We start from the raw sequence: 10903 nt of genomic DNA, 5'->3' as shown, positions 1-10903 counted from the left end.
TTTGATTAATGTCTGTCCTTTAACAGTAATAGCTCAGTTACAATATGAACTTGATTACCTTTCTTTCTTTCTTTTTTTTTTTACAGAACGTACATAATAAGCTATAATATCCTCTATCCCATTTGAATTTCAACAAGGTGTTTGTCGTACCAATAATTCTATTCGATATCTTGATCAGAAATCATTAAATTAATTTCATGTTCACACCTATTCTTGAGTAAAAATGACTTTGACTATGAGAATTCCAAGTTTCATGAAAATCATGTATCCGTTTGTTAAACTTTCTTTGGCATTATTATCTCAATACCTGATACTGTGATAGCAAGTTATGCCAACACTCTTTGTTCATTTTCGGTGTCAGTAACAATATACTTCGGGAATATTGCAACTTGAGAAATATAGTAATCACCAAGGCTAGAATGGGGTATAGTTATTCACAAACCTTCCAACGTCGTCAACTATGATGCTCTGTAGCATGCCAACATCCCTGGCAAAGCGTTCCAGAAGCGTGAAGTTCAGAAGAGATACGACAACAATGTCCACAGCAGACGAATTTTCAAATTCTTGAGAAGTAACAAAGAGGGCGCGCTTTGAGTCAGAAAAGGCAAGCTGAAAGCTTTGATCATTCTCTAGGGAGAGAGGGGGGAGGGGTCCGTCAGAAAATGATTGTGAATAGATTTTGTTTTTCCTCAAGCACTGAAACATATAAAAACAAATATACCATGCCATTGTTCGACGTTCTGGTTGAGACTAGGTACATGAGGTGAGTTAGTGATTTTTTTTCCCTAGGGGGTGCAGTCCTGAAGAATAGTAGGCCTACTTCTGAAGTCAACGAACTTCAACATTTAAAGAAAAAATCATACAGCCCACGAGTTTTACGGCCCATTAGTTTGACACCACGTAAAAATAACCCACGAGTTCGACATTACAACACGTCGGCCTCGTGGGTCTTGTTCTCTTAGTGTCGAACACACGGACTTTATGACTCGTGGGCTGTATAACTCATGGGTTTTAGGCCTATGACTCACGGGTTGTGACTCTTGGGCTGTATGATTCGTGGGTGTCAAACGCATGACGTACACCCTAGGTAACACCTGTCAAGTTTGGTGAAAATTAGACCATGTATTTCAAGAAGAAGATGGAAATTAGACAAATAGGGCCCCTGGATCTGCCCTGAACAAACTAGAAATGTACAGTCACCAATCTACTTATTCATAACACTTACTTAATTAGCTTATCTCTTCTGGTTCTAGAAAGAAGATTTTCTTAAATGGGGGGGGGGGGGGGGTTGAGGTTGTGCCCTTTGGAGCCCCAGATTGGGAATGGTACCCATTTGCACAGATATATTTTCCATGTCATCCTGGCGATAATTCCTGCCAAGTTTGCCCAATTTGTTCCCCCCCCCCCCCCCCCGCTCGTCCCCGGATCATTTTTTTTTTTTTTTTTTTTTTTTGGAGGGGGGGGGGGTGGGTGGGGGAGGTGGGCCACCTTGGGGCAGAATGTGTCCATTTGAACGTAAGATTCTATAATTATATCCCCAAGGGAAATTGCCTGGCAAATGGGTGAAAATCCGTCATGGGGTTTTGAAGAAGAAGATGAAAGTGTACAATTTAGGCTGTCGGACCACCCCACCCCCAGCTCCAAGAGGGGCACCACTGGATCCACCATTAACAAACTTGAGGCTAGAGTCATCAATTTATACTTACTCATCGTATTACCTTTGCGCTATCTCTTTTAGTTCTAGACAAGAAGATTTTTAAAGATTCTTAAATGGGGGTGGGGAAGGGGTTGGGCAACCCTGGGGAACTCCAAGTTGGGCATGGTGCCCACTTGAACAAACTGAGATTCCATCCCCCTAGGAATGCTTAGTTTTTGAAAATCCGTCATGGATTTTTCAAGAAGAATATTAAAATGTACAATTTAGGCCAAAATTTGGACCCCCCCCCCCCCCCGTGCACGACCCCGGACATTCATTAGTGGATATTTACTGTCGTTGAATGTCACACTTAGAAGGGGGATACAGGGAAAATTAAAACACCTGTATAGCCTATTATAGGAAATGGGCCAAGGGGAGGGGTGACGGGAGAAACTCACCAGCGATGCTGACCGTCACAAGTAGAATTGTCGATCTCATGGTGGGAACGCTGTCGTAAGATTCAGACGCACGCCATGATATTAATGTCAATTCAAGTGTATTAACATCGTCACAGATTAATTCTATCCGTCATACCTAAAAAAAAAAAAAACAAAAAAACAAAAAACAAGATGACTAAATGGGAAGACAAATTGAACTCGTTGAAGATTAAGCAAACATAGACATAAGGACATCTACACGATACATTATTGGTGAAAATCAGATATCCGTTCTCGAGTTATTGGAAGATTAAACTTATTTTATGTTGTTTTTTTTTTTGGTGACCCATATGACCTTTAAACTTTGACCACATGACCTAAAAATGTAACTATTTCTTTCTTACCTTAACAGAAATACACCCTGCAAGTTTGGTAAACATTTTGTCAAGATGTTCTCAAGTTATATTGTGCACATACAGACAGACAGACAATCAGACAAACAAACATAGGGAACCGAAAACATAACCTCCTATATAAGGTTTCATCTACTTGTGGAGGTAATAAAGAATGATATCATTATAACTATTCCCAGTATTCAAAGCGGTAGGATCATGGGCACTGGGATGTAAAACAATATAGTTCTTACCGTACTTGTTTTCCAGCTTACAGAAATGATAGTCTGACATAAGCTGGGACGGGCAATACCTACAGCGATCAAACTTACCTTCAATCTGATTGCTGTCATCAGCGGTTTCTGCCCTTGGATCTCAAAACTTGAAGTGAGACTATAGGAGAGATAAATTCGGTGCCATTAGAATAGCCTGTCGAAAGCTCTTCTAAAGGCATGTTTGTTTGTGACTATGTGTTGAATGTTTGCGTGCCGTTGCGACCATATCTACATGTTAATAGCTTATACCTTCATATCCAATCTGATAGGAAAGACACTTCTCATATAGCAACTCATGAGGAATAATGTCATTTCGTGTTTTACCTTGAAGAAAAGACGTCGAATTTATCATTGTTGTTTTTCCTTTTGCTTATAACATAAAACCAAATATCTCAAATTATAGCCAATGCCCTCTTCACTCAACGTGTATATGTTTTTCACTCAACACGACTGTGAATTTGCCGACAAGATCAGCACCAATAATCAAATTGAAACTTAAGTCTAGATTATTGAGTGAAATGAAGAAAGATTTTAGATTTCGGGTTTTTGCGACCGCAGTATGCAAATCGTGTATAGGCTTAATGGGATGATGTATCGCCGACGTCTTAGCTGCTACCACTGATATCTACAATACTTGCAATGACGTACCATCTAGCACTTTGTTAGGATACATAGATTTATTTATTTTATTTTTTTTTTGGGGGGGGGGGGTCTTCAAATGAAATGATATGATTTGATAAGCTGCAGACATTCTGATGAAGGTGTGATATGTGAATGGTTTATTTCAATTACTCGTTCTTCCTCGAATGTAGCTTTTCGCATTGTTTGAAAATTTTCAAAAGAAAGGAATCAAGGAAGATATTTCGTATATATACGGAGACCGGAATCAATCAACTTCGCTATTGATCCATAGTTTTGTGTTCGTCTCCCTGAAAGCTCTATTTATATACATGCGCAATTTTTAGCATCGGGTGTACCCCTTCCTGCCAAAGGCAAAGTCTCCAGCTAACGGCAATGATTTGTCTAACATAATTTGGTATGGGAATAATATTGGACTTTTTAGCGTAAAAAAAACACCTTGGAGCCGCAAATCAATTATAACGATTTCTTTTCTACACTGCTAGCAAAAGTTGATGTGAAACGCAATTTATGCATTTTATGCCATTCTATATGGCTCCCAGCCAAAGATGAAAACATTTTTTTTTTTTTCATTTTGTGTTTCAACTGTTCATTTACATGATTTAGGACAATCACATTCTGATATCTATATCTTACATTAAATCGACTTGACAATTCGCGACGGATCACTCATTTCGACATCATGACAGCGTTAGGTTAAAATATGGCTATAAGATCTTTCGTTTAATGACTGTAAGTGTAATCAATTTATTTCACAAGTATGTTGGAAAGATTTCTTTTGAGGGGGGTGGGGTTACCACATGGTGACGAAAATGAAGTGGAATTGCATTTGTGACAAGCATGAACGCAGTTTTCAAAACAAGACAACAACATGAAATAGGAATTTTGAATTAAGTTTGAAACAGTGAACCATTTTTTTTTTTAATGGGGGAGGGGTGACATTATGTGAAGAAGGTGATATGGTGATGACATACATGAATATACTGTGTAGGTTGGTACTACATTTTAACTATATATACTTTTTTCTTTTCAAGTTTGTTTTCACACGCTTTACAGCATTTGCCAGTATTTCTTCCCTTCTTATGATTATTGATCAAGTTTTTATTCTGGGTTCTAAATCCACACTTTTTTCTCAATTAATATGGCTGTCTTACGCTAGACTGGAGTTTAAGTCACTTATGTTTTGTTATATCAAATATTCGCATTTCGCTATCTGGATTTTCTTATGGTATATATTCATGTACTTATTTGTCTGTCCTTCTCTTTCCTTTATTCAATTGCTACTATAGTGACACCTATTAAAAAATAGTTATGGCATAATAATGTAATATCGAAATGACATCCCGGAGCAAAGGATGAACCAAGATTGATTAATCAAGATAAAATGATACATGATACGTTTTAACATATTATGGTACATTGCATGAGAGATAATAAATTAATCATTTCATACACTTGTTCCCTTTGTGAATAGCCAGAATGTCTCTTAGATCTGTTCATGCAGGTGCCATGTGTGAATCGGTTTTCAGTAATCTATATAGGGGAAAAATAGAAAGTTGATTAATTCAGCTGATAAAAACGCTCTCATGGATACAATTTAGTATCCATAAAATAAAATGTAACATTAGACATTTCTTTGTGCCACTTGCAGTTATTTTTTCATTATTGAAAACTTTTTTGGGAAAAAAGGAAATCAAATGTGAAAAACAATTGCTCCAAAAAAGCGTCGTCCAGTGCCTTTTCTATTCCGATTTTCTAATTTTGTATTAATCTGTTTGATCTAAGCACAACATTGTGCATAGGATACCCTCTCCTATATACCAGGCGAAAAGTTTCCACCTGACAGGAACGTTGTGGTTTAAAGAAAGAAGAGAGAGAAAAATTGGGGCCCTATACAATAATTTGCCCCAGACAATACTAACATAAAACAAACAGAATGCATCTTAAGGTATTAAACAAGAATATTAGATTTGACATGATGTCTCCACGATCGAGGGAGCTCATAAAGTCTCTTATAGTCTCTTGGGCTGACAGGATTGATTACAATCTAACATAATATTTAGCATAAAATACGTCAGTTTTTAACCTTTTTGTGAGATGAAAAACTAAAGTACTTATAAATATGTAGGACCATGCGATTCTACAAGGAAATCAGAGCGTATTTGATGAAAATTGACTTTGAAATGGCTAAGACATCCCAAAACAAGTGGTCAAAATGAAAGGTGGGGCCCAGTTTTCATGGTGCGACCGACCTTTCATTTGGTCACTTTGTTTCAGCGAATAAAGAGTATTAGCGCATAATCATAGGAATGTTTGAGAAGTTTGATTAATGTTCTTTCTACTGTCACTGAATTTTTGGAGGAGGATGATAAAAATGTGCGAGAATGACAGATTTAAGGAATGAATTTGAAAGAAAAACTCCGTGCTTGTCACGACAATGCCTGGTATAATAAATTCACATGAAGGAATAGGAATGCCGACTCCATAAACGATTAAGTTTCATATACGGTCCCGACATTTTCACGGAATTTTAATATTGGTCGCAATCACATTATGTAAATAAGCTGAAGTGACCAGGTCATCAACTCGTAACTCACTCATTGATTTATGCCCGAAACTATCTTGAAATCAATGTTCGATCTGTAATCCAGCAACTGTATATTCCCTTCGTCATAAAAGTTTACGTCCTGAAATTTCATGTTAAGATACATGTAAAAGGCCCGGGGCAAACCAGGATACCGGTACTTTCAAACCAGCAGTTTTCCACAGCATTCGAGAGCAAAGCAATTAACTTCTAACTTCCTTTCTGCACCATTAAGATCGGCGCACCCCTCCCCGGGTGGACCCTGCAGTGGGGTGTTGGACAACATCGAAAAAGAAGAAGAAGAAGAGGAAGAAGAAGATGATGATGATGATGACGATGATGACGATGATGATGATGATGATGATGATGATGATGATGATGATGACGATGATGATGATGATTATGATGATGATAATGATGATGAGGAGGAGGAGAAGAAGAGGAAGAAGAAAAAGAAGAATGTAGGCAGATAAGTCAATAAAGAGATTCGTTGTAGCTACTGAGAGCACTGCTTTCTTGAAAAAAAAAGCCGAAAGATTTTAGAATTCCATTACACCTTCTTATTTCAAGTTGAATGTTAATGACTACTTCAAATCTGTTTGAGGTAACTGTATTTATCAAAGCGCACATATCATGACGTGGTGGGGATAATTTCATGCATCTTTGGTTATTAGTCCATGCCATGAAAAACTGTGTATAGATTGTTTTGTTTTGTTTTCAGAACATTATTGCGGTAAGGACTAAAGCGTTGAATAGAGTGAGCTCTGAATTAATTCATTCCATTAACATGGCTTTTAATCTAAGGTTTCGAGTTAATAGAGCTATACATGAGGCCACGATGTCGCCGTCTACAGTAAGACCATTGCATTATTCACTTAATGCACTGACAGTTCAATGGTAGTTGCTGAGATGTATGCCGCAGACGCCCTCTATGGTTGTAGGTCTACTGAATCTCAACGTCTTCCAACACAAATTCTTTTCTCTTCGGTATTACGTTCCAAACAGACTGGTTCTGTGAGGAAAATATTTTAGATATTGTTAACCTTTTCCGTGCCACAAATTTGGACAGTTTGTACAATACTATAGGGTTTCTATGCCATCCAGCACCCAAAGCACACAAAGTGTTAAAGGAACAAGAAAAAAAAAGAAGAAAAAAATCACTCTTTGACAAGGAAGCATGTTAACTTAAGATATACTGTTTGTTGTGAATAATCCAGGATACATCCTCGTTTATTTCTTCAAATAAAATACATCGAGTTCATGAAGTACCTAAAGCTAATAAAAAACAAACAAACAAATATATATATATATATATGTATATATATATATATATATATATATATAAAACAGGTAAACTCTTATGAGAGACTGCGTAGATTTTATTTTCCTTTTTTTCCTTTAGTGGTTCACTCACAGGAACAGAATTTGAATAAGCCAGTTCGGGGTTAGCTCATGTACAGATGGGTACAAATGACCTTTCTTCTTTCTCAGTTGTCTTCAAGCTACAGAATGCATTAGCTTGGCCAACGTAACAATTCATGGAATTCATCAGTCATGTTCAAACAAAGGATGTACTCGCGTAGACCATGGTGATCAGAATGATCCATCAATTGACCCTTCGGAAAACATCCATTTATTTTGCATTGAATGTAATGACAATCTTCTTCTATTGATATTGCCAAATACTGCTTTTGCTGCCAGGTGGATGTGATGGCAAGCACCGCTTTGATACAAGGATTACTTGAATAATCATTGCATCACAGATGCTTATCTCAGTGAATTTAAAAACCAACATGCTCTGCTGGTACAAATGACCTTTTTCTGCTCATGCTCAAAGTGGAACCCTGAAATGGCTTATTGGAAAAGCTGGAAGCCATCCTTTCATTTTGTAATCATTATCATAGTTTTATCTGTTTATAGAAAGGAGAAGAAGGATGCTGTGTGGCTTGTTTAGACTTCATTATTTCGTTTATAAAGCCTTCTGTCTTTTCTTCAGACCTTCATGAAGGTTGTACAAAAGTGTTATTTATATATCTATATCTATATATATATATATATATATATATATATATATATATATATATACATATATGTATATGTATAATTATACAAACATGTTGCGAATACACGTATTGGCTCCAATATAACGAAGAATCAAGAAATAAACTAGTAATGCATTATTTCGCCAATAAAGAATGAATTTATTGTACTGTGGAGGCCACCGAAAATTTGAGTACAATAAACTCATTCTTTATTGGCGAAACAATGCATTACTAGTTTATTTATTGATTCTTCGTTATATATGTATATATATATATGTGTGTGTGTGTGTGTGTGTGTGTGTGTGTGTGTGTGTGTGTGTGTGCGGTTGTATGTATGTATACATAATGATTCACTAGCATACACAAAGTGACTGCACACATTAGCAATATCAGTCCAGCTGTAACGAGGTTGGTAAATCTTCAATATATCAATGGGTTCATAATGTGGGTCGGCTATTGATAACATAAATAGTGTATTATGTGTACATATCATGACTTACTTTCATATCATGATACATAATGTGTGTATGTGTTTTTGACATACAATGAGATGAAGATGAGATGAATATTTCATTCAACTGCTCCCGAAAAAATAAATAAACACATCATGACTATGCAGAAAAGAAATGAAAAGGGCATGACCATAAATCATGACAGTGTATTGCCGTTAAAAATAAAACAAGGAAATATTCTATGCACAATAAACGTGCACACAAAAGCACTATCAACATGCAGATTCATAATAATACTTTTTTTATACTGTACAAAGTGCACACGAAACCAGAAACCTTGAAATGCCTACATAATAGTTCATTATTCCGTATTCGCGTGGAAGGGACACTGAGCGCCACGATAATGGGTTGAGGGAAGGGTGTGGTCGCGTAACGCGTTAATAAGAAAGAAAGATAACAATTGACCTGACACAATGTAACGATTGACTATTGATCTGAATCACGATACAGCTCGCTATTTTCATCCTCTTCCTCTTTCTCTCTCTCTCTCTCCAACGCCCCCCCCCCCCCCTCTCTCTCTCTCTCTCCCTTTTATATCCTTCTCTCATTAGCTCTATCAATCATTTCTCTCTGTATGTCTTTTTCTCTCTCTTCCACTCTTGGGGTCCCAGAACCGGGAAGGGAGGGGCTACCCTCCCCCCCCCCCCTACACACACACACGTATGACCATTCAAGGGAGAAAAGGTCGAGTTAAAAATTTTAAAAAAAGGTTTAAAAAATCACACATTGTTACAATATCTTTCAAGAACAAAACACCTATTTAAAAGCATAAAACCTTCAAAATGGATGCATCAAGCTTAATTCTTACATAATCAGTCATAGTGCAAATTGCAGTCGAGTTGCAGGGAATATAAAACAATGCGCATCTACGATGAGTGTATATTGTTCATCGCTGAGATATCATTGACTATACATAGTAAATAACTGTGTGTATTTACGTACGAGTATGTCTGTATTATATGTTCCATTATTTTAGGAGATAGTTCTAACTAATTTGTCTGTGCTGATATTAGCCAAACCTTTTCGGAATTTCTATGAAAGCATTAGCATTAACGCTTGATAAATTAACGTCAGAAAACAGGATTGGTTTTGTTAGATGGTTCTCATTGAACTTGTCTGTGCTGATATTAGCCAAACCTTTTCGGAATTTCGATGAAAGCATTAGCATTAATGCTTGATAAATTAACGTCAGAAAACAGGATTGGTTTTGTTAGATGGTTCTCATTGAACTGCCGCATGCTTCGTGATTATCAATTTTTTCATTCAAGATTACAGGTTGTGTGTGATAAAAAAATACACGAGAAACGCGTATAGGTAAATTTAAATAAGTGACAAAACACACGATGGCAAATACGCTGGTGGCGGTAGTTTCTTTATTGTGAAGAATGAAGTGACAGTATTTTTTTATTCACGTTTGCCATTGCGATGCGATTATAGGTTTAGCTCCCGTCGAGCTAATCTGCTTGCTCTGCCATACAGGGGTAAAGAACAACTTGCCAACTGCTACTGCAGAAGAACGACAACTCCAGATCCCTTGCGCTTGCTCACCTCTGTACAATCTCAAAACAATCACAAGTTGAGTGGCTGACTTCCACCTACAATATGCACTATAGAGACTGGTAATCATTCGCCCACAACCCATTTAGGGAGAAAAAAAAAAGCTCTTTATTTTTACCCCTATGCATACATACCACCACCCCGAACAGGGAAGTTGGTGAGTACCTGGTACACACCCAGTGGCATCGACACGGTACAGAACTGAGTCATTCGAATATCACAGTCGAATGGCTTCGATGAATGGCGCACACGAGCTCTCTGCGGCGCCCCACCCAAAAACACATTTCGAAAGGAGACCGCGTATTGTCGCCAAACAGGAACAGACTGGGGAAAAAACCCCACAACCGACGCACAGTTTATTCCAAGTGTGAGGCAACAAGGCTAAACATACACTCAGCGGTTGAGCAAGTATCTGCGGAGTGAGACTATGGGTACTTCTATCTTTCTTTCTTTCTTTTTTGTCACAAAGTAGATGTTTGCTCGAGAGCAGTTGCTGTCTACGGTTCTCCTGCTCCCTGCAGTTTCCAAAGTCCATGTAAACATAGTGAGTTAGTGATGCCACGAAGCTTTCAAAGAACTTCAGCGAGGACGTTACACAGCGTAGATTCGTGAGCTGGTAAAGCGTAGCGGGTCCCTTGATGGAGGACAAAAAGGAGAAAGTGATCACTGCTTCGGAATTTAACGTGACAATATGAGATGACGTAACAGTGCACGAGTATTGTTCGCATTCAAAGCTGGCACTAGCTCTTGCTTGGAAGACAACCGACTGCTATGACTGAAGGGTAGTAATGCGTGTATCATTGTGTGGGTTCATGTTATATGCTTTACA

The sequence above is a fragment of the Diadema setosum genome, chromosome 14 (genome assembly GCF_964275005.1).
Source record: "Diadema setosum chromosome 14, eeDiaSeto1, whole genome shotgun sequence".
Taxonomy (NCBI): Eukaryota; Metazoa; Echinodermata; class Echinoidea; order Diadematoida; family Diadematidae; genus Diadema; species Diadema setosum.
This window is presented reverse-complemented; position numbering follows the sequence as displayed.